Genomic DNA, 9,446 nt, shown 5'->3' on the forward strand with positions numbered 1-9,446 from the left:
CTAATTGTTTTTGAGTTGCTTGATATTTTGCATGTCTAGAAGGTTACAAAGTGATTTGTTACCTTTTGACCGTGAAATCGAAAGAACCTTGACGAACAATAGGAGACTTGTTAGGAGGAATTTGAGAGGTGTTAGTGAAGTTGTTCAACCCACTAGTGAGTTTGTCAATCCTTTCGCAATAGAAGGAGAAGAAAACCCATTACACAATACCCCACAAAATCCACCTACAATGCCAAAATTCTCGTCACACTCCGTACCCACCGAGGAGAATCTACCAAATGGTACTCCTACACCGCAACATCTCACCGGAAATTTTATTGCCAAGTCCGCCTTCATCCAACTAGTTGAGAGGAGCCAATTTGGGGGGATGCCTAGCGAGGACCCTCATTCTTATATGGAAACCTTTTGCGATTATTGTGATGCTATCTCTCAAACGGGCGTGACTCAAGACCAAATTAGATGGGTCTTATTTCCTTTTTCCTTAATCGGCACCGCAAAGCAATGGTTGAAGGGCCTTGATAAGGCCACCCTTGGAATAGATTCTTGGAAGAAGTTGGCTCTAGCTTTCTACAAAAAATTCTACCCACCGGAAAAGACCAACATGCTAAGAGCTCAAATTACGGGTTTTAAGCAAAGGGATGAAGAGTCTTTGTAGAAGCTTGGGAGCGGTTCAAGGGAATTTGTCGCTCATGTCCTCACCATGGACTTAGCGAATGGTTTTTGGTGCAACAATTTTGGAATGGTTTATATGAAGATTCTAGGAACATTCTCAATATGGGATCGAATGGGACGTTCACCGAGGTTGATGACAACCAAACTTGGAGCAAAATTGAAGAGATGGCAATCCACAATTCACAAAATAGTAGGCCTCGCAAGGCTACTAGAGGAGGAAAGTATGAGGTGGACGCCGTTACTCAATTAGGTGCCCAACTAAGCTCCCATATCGATACAATCAACTTGAAGTTTGAACAAGCTATGGCTAGACTTGAGGAAAACTCAAAATCATCGAAGCATCATGTCAATGCCATGACGGCATCCTCATCAATCCCAAGTGGGATATGTGAGAATTGTGGAACTTTGGGTCATGACCCTAGTGAGTGTAGGGGAACAACCGAACAAGTGAATGCTTTCCAAGCATATAAAAGTGGTACCCCTTATTCAAATTTTTACAATGAAAACACCAAGTTCCATCCAAATCTCTCATACAAAAGCCAAAATGTTCAAAACCCTCAAACAACTTACACTCCACCACCCATGAGAAACCAAAATCAAAGACCCTTTTACAATCAAAACCAAGGTTACCAAAATCAAAATCCATACAATCACCAAAATGACCAAGGTTTTGATGTCCAAAAAGCGGTCCTCCAAATGCAAAAGAATCAACAAGAATTTTTCACCCAAATGCAAAAAGATAGCCAAGCAAAAGAAACCACCATCAACAACATTCTAGCTCACACCAAGATGTTGGAAACACAATTGACTCAACTAGCATCTTCAAGCTCACAAAGACAAAAGGGACAATTACCACCTCAATGTAATCCCCCTAGACATGAAACGGTTAGTGCCATTCACTTGAGAAGTGGTACAAGGTATGAAACACCGAAGAAGCAAGTTGAGGATGAAGTTGTGGAAGCTAGTGAAAAGGAAGAAATTGTGCAAAACTCCAAAGATGGAGAATCATCAAAAGAAGAAAGTTCAAAGAAAAATGAAGACAAGGCCAAAGAAAAGGAGCCCATTGTGATTAGACTTCCTTTTCCAAGTCGTCAAGCCAAGCCCAAATTTGATGATCAACTTGGAAAGTTCATGGAAATTGTGAAGAATTTTGAAGTCTCAATTCCTTTCACGGAATTTTAATCAATCACGTTCCGGCCTATACGAAGTACATGAAAGATATCCTCACAAAGAAGAAGTCAATCCGGAAACTTGAGACTATCGCCTTCACTAAGGTGAGTAGTGCAATACTTCAAGGGAGTTCACCTCCAAAGTTAAAGGATCCGGGAAGCTTCTCAATACCGTGTACCATTGGCGACACGACGATCAACAAAGCCTTATGTGATCTAGGGGCTAGTGTGAGTGTCATGCCGTACTCGGTAAGTAAAAGGTTGGGGATGGGAGAGCTTAAATGCACCAACATCACACTCCAAATGGCCGATAGATCGACGAAGACGCCGTTAGGGATATGGGAAGATGTCCCCGTGCGAATTGGGAAGTTTTTCATCCCGGTGGACTTTGTCATTGTTGATATGGAGGAAGATTCCAACATTCCAATCATCCTAGGAAGACCTTTCTTACACACCGCCGGTGCGGTAATTGATGTGAAACATGGTGAGCTCACTCTAGAAGTGGGAGATGAAAGCATAACTTTCAATCTGGACAAAACCATGAGAGCTCCTCGTTTGCATGAGCCATGTTTCATGATTGATCATTATAGCCGAAAAGATGAAAGGAAGAAATCGGAACTCCAATGGAGGAAGAAAATTGAAGATGCTCCATTCAAAGAGCAAGTGAATAGTAACAAGGAGAGCTTGCAAAGCTCATCAAAATCAACCAAGGAAGAAGAGGATGGCCTCATTGGCCAAGAGAAGAAATTGGGAGAGTTGTCTCCATCTAAGCAAGAGATTTTCAATGATCAACTCAATGAAGTTTGTGGTCTTTGGGACGACGAATTTGAAGGGATTTTTAATCCCTACATTGGACATGCCATCGATCATGATCAACAACAAGGGCCACGGTCTATTGAGGACCTCTACCATAATAATGAACAAGCTTTTGATTACTTCTTCAAGGTGTTGAGCAACATCAACAACACCTTGAACATGCCCCCTTGACATCTCATCAAGAATGAGAGTTTGGTGGAGTCCTCCCTAAACCACCACTTGTAAATATTTCTAACTCCCTAACTTACATTTCAATTCTTGTATTGCATTCTTGTCATCTTTGGATTTTTAGTTACTTTGATCAAAATAATTGTCATGTAAGAGAGAAGTGAGGGAGGGACTAACAATTTCAATTGATGTGTAGTGCTTTACCTTAGTGTGGGGATGGCAATTGCCTAGGCTATCCATGCCTTAGTAGTGCCCCGACAATGAAGAACACAAGACTTGAAAGAAAGAATGGAAGAATGATAAAGGGAATGCGCTGTGCACGGGTGGAACTGAATCCGTGTACACAGAGGAAGAATCCGAGCGGATTCCCAAGAATCCGCCCGTCTTATGCAATCCGAGCGTCCTGCAGAAAAGACGCCCGTCTTGAACTGAGCTGAATTTTGAAATTTTCTTGACCGTTAAAGAATCCGAGCGGATTTCTGAAAACCCGCCCGTCCTGAAGAATCCGTCCGTCTTGTGAGAAAGACGCCCGTCTTTGCAGCTGAGGAAAACAAGCAAATTTTTCTGGACAGAAATCCGTCCGTCCTTGAGCAAATCCGCCCGTCCCGTGTTCAGCAAATCCGAGCGGATTGTACCAAATCCGCCTGTCTTTAGGCGAGTTTTTGCAAAGGTAGAAGAAGCAGAATCCGCACGGATTGAGCCTAATCCGCACGGATTGCCCCTGCAGTTTTGAAACTTTCGGTCTCTTAAAAACCCCTCCCACCTTCATTCATTCATTCATTCATTCATAAACACTACCCACAACATCAAAACCCTCATCCTCTCCATCATAAAAACAAAAACCCTCAACAACATTCACCAAAATCAAATCAAACCATCCTTCCAATAACAAATTAATCACTCCTTCTTCAACAAAAATCAAAACCAAGAACAAAATCTTCAACCTTTGAGTCGATTCTTGTTTTCATAAAGGCAAAGCCTTTCACCTTCAAATCGATTTGGGCATACTACAAATTGAAGATTTTTCACTCTTTTCTTGGTTAAGCTCATCAATGGCAAGGACTAAGGGAGCAACAAAGGCAACAAAGGCACCAAAGGCTAAGGCACTCTCACAAAGGCAAAACGCTCTTCAAACAAAGAAAGCTTTGGCTATGGTGGTGGCAACACCAAACTTGGAAGTGCAACAACAACAACAACCTTCTATGGGACCATCAACATCTTCTACTCCGGTAATTAATCAACTTTTGCATTATCCGGAGGTAACTTTTATTTCCGATACCCATAGAAATACCTTTGTCAAGTTTGCTATGAAATCTATTCAATCCACCAAATTCATATGTAAAGATGCCTTGGAAAAATTGGGTGTTCTTGAACAAACAAAAGCCTTTTTCAAAGCCATGGGGTTGAAGAAATTGTTTGAAACAAAGGAATTGACATACCCCTCCCTTGTCTTGGAATTTTTAAGTTCTTTAAAAGTCACCAAAGTTGAGAATAGAGAAAATCTCGAGTTTCGTCTAGCTAATGTTAGTAGACGCATTACCTTTACGGAATTAGGTGAAATTTTGGGTCTTAGTGATGAATCGAGTTATCTTAAGCATTATGGAAAGTATGACCCCGAGCCTCTTTGGGAGACAATCTCCGGGAAGAAATTTGAGGATTTTCATGCATGTCGTGCTCTTTTGGTCCATCATCCGGGCATAAGAGTATGGCACAAGGTTGTGGGAAATACCATAATTGCTAGGAAAGACACCAATCATTTCACAAGACTCGATTTTATTCTCCTTGAATCGGCTTTGAATATCGGAAGAATTCACACCAAGCCTTACAATTCTTTGAGGCTATTGGTTGATAGATGGCTCAATGTTGATAGTGGGAAGAAGGGCACGACCGTTATTGTCAATGGCGGCCTAGTCACGGTCCTAGCTAAACACTTTGATCCTAATTTCAATAAGGATAAGAAGTACAAAGCAAAGGAAGGTGGCCATCTTATTGATATGCATATTATGATTCAGAAGTTCAAGTGGGTTGCCCATAACCCCCTTGACACTAAATATGGATGGTTAACTAGTGAAGCTAGATCGTTCACCTTGCCCTCGAAGATTTGTCGCCTAAGCGTCCACCGGACCAATTATCTACTTCCCCTTTCCGAAGAAGCCGAGTATATCATTCAACAACAAAAGGGTGATCTTGAAACCCCCTCCTCTTCCATTGTCATACCACCTTACCCCTTTGAGTATGAAGAGTTCAAGCCGGAAGGAATTGAAATTGGGAAAGACTATGTGACTCTTCTCATGCAAGCAATGCACAAGCAAGCCCATGAAGATCGGAAAAATGCGTATTTGGCTCAATATCCACCCCTCCTACATCAAGCTAGGCAAGGACTCCTTGATCCATCTTGTCCTTTGCCTAGTTGGGCGGATAGAGAAGTCTTATTTCCGGGTGTATCTAGGGACGTGGTGGGAGACAATGAGGTTGTTGGAAATGATGAAGAAGTTGATGATAATATTGAGGAAGAAGCAATGGAAGAAGAAAGAAATGGTGAAGATGATGATGAGCAAGATGAGGAAGAAAGTGAAGAAGCAAATGACAAGGAAAGTGGCAATGTGACCACTTCTCATGAGGCAAGTGGTGATGATGATAGCATGATGGAAGACTAGCAAGCCTTGGAGACTCCTACACTCCCATGGTTTGTCTATATCTCTTTGTATTTTATTTAATTTTGATCATTGTTGGAGTAGTCCTAGCAACATCAAAGGACTCACACCTCGGTACCATTGAGGTGTTCTTATTCTATTGTTCCCATTTGTAAAATCCAAAATGACAAATTAGTTTCATGCATAGCATAGTGTGTGCATGAACTATACCCATCCTTGGACATTAGCAATAGTGTCTCACTCGGTTTGGGGAAGTTAATGCATACGCAACGGGAGGTAATCTAAATTATCCTCTCCGTCATAACAAAAACCATGCATCATGTAGTGTAGCTTAGTATAGATTGCATTTAGTATAGAAATCATGCATCATCTTTGCATAATTTCCATCATTTTGGCCATTGAGGACAATGCCCATATTAGTGTGGGGATGGGAATTCTAACATTTAACTCTTATTCAAAAAATCCAAAAAAATTGAAAAATTTCAAAAATCATAAAAATTGAAAAAATTGAAAACCCAAAAACAAGTTCATTTCCTTTGTATATATTGTCTTGTATATATTGTGTTTGTTTTATCCTTGTTCACATTGATTGACTAAGCCACATCCGAGACATGAGGATATTGAAGACCGCATGGTATGATCTTTCCAATCTCCTTTTTCCTCTTTATGTTAATGACTATGTGGCTTTATTTTGATTGATGCGGTATAACAATGTGAATCTAGGACTTGCATTTAGATTATATGTCATATTAGTTGGTAGAATCATATGCATTAGGATGTTTATATGTTAGTTGCATCATGGCATGTAGTTTGCATGTTAGAAAATTTTGCGAAACCGTCTATTTGGGAAGCTTGACAAGTGTATATAGGCCCTAGTAGATGCTTTTTCTTCTTAAGACTTTGCTTGTTAGAATGCTTGTAAAACACCCTAGGATGTGTCATGCTAGTATCCTTTGACCCATGGTTTAAGGCCGAGTCAAGAGTACCTTGTGGTGTGATAACTCCTTGGCTACCGTTTATTCCAAGGTGACCCTTGAAACCATGCACCCATACATCCATCATCCATGTTCTACCATACATTTTGTCAAAAAGGGAATGGGCACAAAAAGAAATCAATTTGAGTTCAATGAAATGAAAAATGAAAGAAAGTTTGCAAAATGCATCAAAAGAAAAGAGGAGCAAAAATAGACTCCTAAAGCTTCAAATATAAGGCACCCTCGTTACTAATTGGGGTGACTTTGAAAATGTTCAAAAAGAAATGCAAAAAAAGTTGTCAAGTATTGAAATGCCAAAAATCAAAAGAAATGGCAAAGAAAGTGTTCTCAAATGTCAAATGCCACAAGAAATTGGGGGGAAAAACAAAAACAAAAGCAAACTCCCAAAGTGAAACTCAAATATCTATTGATCCCTTTATCAATCGTATCCATTTTTGTGCATGGTAGAGAGGGGACGACCCTTCTTCTTGTCTAGGCAAGAGGGGGAATTCCGCGATCCTCCAGTGTTTCTAACACCATAGGGAGTCTACTCTTGACAAAAGCATTTAACGATTGAGGACAAAGGTACCCTAGCTTGACACATTTTGGAGGTGATTTATTGGTATCCTTCTAGGCTTAGTAGTTTGAACAAATTGCATCTATGAAGGATTGTGTACCCTTGAATTACTTCCCTTGTAGATAATTTCCGCCACTTAGATGAGGAAAGTGGCTATTCTTTTTGTAGATGCATCCATTATGTGTTTTTGTGTGCTTAATGTTTGGATGTGTCGCCATTTTGGCAAGACCCACCTTGCCTTGCAAGAAGGCATCCTACCTCATGGTTGTCTTGTTGTGAGTTGAAGGGGCGGAGTGAGACCCGCTAATTGTCTCATATCGGCTATATTATTAGGATAGGTTAGTATTGGTCCTAGTCTTTGTCACCTCTTTACTCGGGACGAGCAAAGGTTCGGTTTGGGGATATTTGATGTGACCATAATTGGCGCATATTTAGACCCCGAATTAGCCTTGTTTCCATGCTTTTTAGTGCTTATTTGGGTCATTTCTTATCTTTAGCTCTTTGTTTTGCATATTCTTTGAGATTTTGATCCCTTGGTAGGAAAGGAGTAAGAATCTTGCATTTTCATGGCAAAACGAGACTAAATTGATCGAATTCAATGACCAAGCATCAAGGAGAGACATGATTAGAAGGCCTTTTTACATATCATAGTAGAAGAGCAATGTTGAGGAAAGATCCTTGAGTCCCCAAGAAAATCCCCAAGGAATTTATGAAGAAAAGGGAAGAAAAGAAGAAGTTACTATGCTGACTGACAATCCGAGCGGATTGTCAACAATCCGCCCGTCCAGCCTCTGCACGAATCCGAGCGTCCCGTGCCTGAATCCGCTCGGATTCCCCCTCAACAATCCGTCCGGATTCCCCAGAATCCGCTCGGATTCCATCGCCCAAATCCGGCCGTCCCGACCTTATTCCGCCCGGATTTCTTCACAGCACGGATTGTCTTCTTCAAGCTACGAAAAGAGAAGCCCTTCTCTCAGAAAATACCGGGTCCTCCTTGCTCAACTTAAAAAGTGTAATTACTAGTTTAGCCTTTAGTTAACCCTAATGCATCCTCCCTAATTTTCACTATAAATACCCCATTAGGCTAATTAGAGGAGCATGTTCTTCTTATCAATAATTAGTGTAGTTAATATCAATCAAATCTCTCTTTAATATTGTAATCAAGTATTAATCAAGTTTTAATCCAAGTTTTAGTTCTTTAATCTCTCTTTTGTTCATCCTTTATTTTGGGTAATTGAAGATTATTTGGGTTATTATTGGGAGATTGACAACCTCTCAATCTAGCATTCAAGTACTTCTATTATTCTTGCTTTATTATTGGAATCATTAGTAGGTATAATCTCTTAATCCCTTTTTAATTATTGTTAATTACTTTCATTTATTCATCATGTTTCATATTGTTAGTATGATTGACAACCTTGCTAGCATGATCAACATGATATTGAGTGAGTAGTCTCTTAGCTAGGGTTAATGGGTGATTAGGGGAAACCAACATGGGGAATGATTCATGCTTAAATTAATATGCTTTCATGTTTTATTTGCTTGCTTGTTTTGATCTCAACTCATGCACATGTTATATTTGATGAAATGCTAAGCCTATGAATCCTTGCATTTACTATCATCTCGTATCTTTTCAATGAGACTTGTAAGACATAACCCAACTCGAGTCTCATTAGACCATGCATGTTGTTGAGTAGGGAAGATTAAGTCGACTTGTAGGTGTTGTACAATCTAATCGATTCGGCTCCGGGACCCAAACTTTCCTAGGATTGTAAGATATAACCCAACTCAATCCATCACAACAATAATTGCTTGCTTATAATTTGAGAACATGTTTGTATGATCATATCCCATGATTCCCCTATGACCCCATGACACCCTAGTGCCTTTAATCAATTGTTTTCACCCCTTTCATTCATCTTGCTTGTTTATTTTCATTGTTATTCTAGTTTAGTAACCTTCTACATCAACCCAATTTGTGACACCCCTTAGACACCACTAGTTACAATAGAAATCTCATTTCAACTCCCGTCCCTTGGGATCCGACCTTTACTTGCCTCTTTACTAATTGTAGAGTTGCTTGTTAAGCTATAAATTGTGTTTTGATTCGACCGTGACCAACGAACACATCTTAATTTGTGAACACTTAGCGGGATCGCATCATCGACCTAGCCTTGACCTACATCCTAGTTGTTCCTTGGACCACCGTTGAGACCCCCAGACTATTCCTTGACCGTCGACGACCGGGGATTGGGTGGTTGTTGTGGTGGTTTGTTTTTGTTTATCGGTTTTACTGAATTAATAAGAACGGGTTTCGTACCCTCTTTCGTGGTTGTCGTGAGTGGGGAAGGGGGTGGTTGTGCTCGTGGTTGTTAGTCAACGACCGTGGTGGTGGTCGTTGGGACAAAGGCGCCGC

At 40.5% G+C, this 9,446-nt stretch overlaps 1 non-coding gene across 1 annotated transcript; it reads right to left on the bottom strand.

Annotated features, from left to right (window-relative positions):
* Window positions 1–601: 601 nt before the first annotated feature.
* Window positions 602–707, bottom strand: LOC141624518 (small nucleolar RNA R71). Its single transcript, XR_012534324.1, has one exon. It is a non-coding gene; the product is annotated as a small nucleolar RNA R71 (small nucleolar RNA).
* Between the last annotated feature and the right edge of the window lie 8,739 nt (window positions 708–9,446).

The sequence above is a fragment of the Silene latifolia genome, chromosome X, assembly GCF_048544455.1.
Source record: "Silene latifolia isolate original U9 population chromosome X, ASM4854445v1, whole genome shotgun sequence".
Classification (NCBI taxonomy): Eukaryota; Viridiplantae; Streptophyta; class Magnoliopsida; order Caryophyllales; family Caryophyllaceae; genus Silene; species Silene latifolia.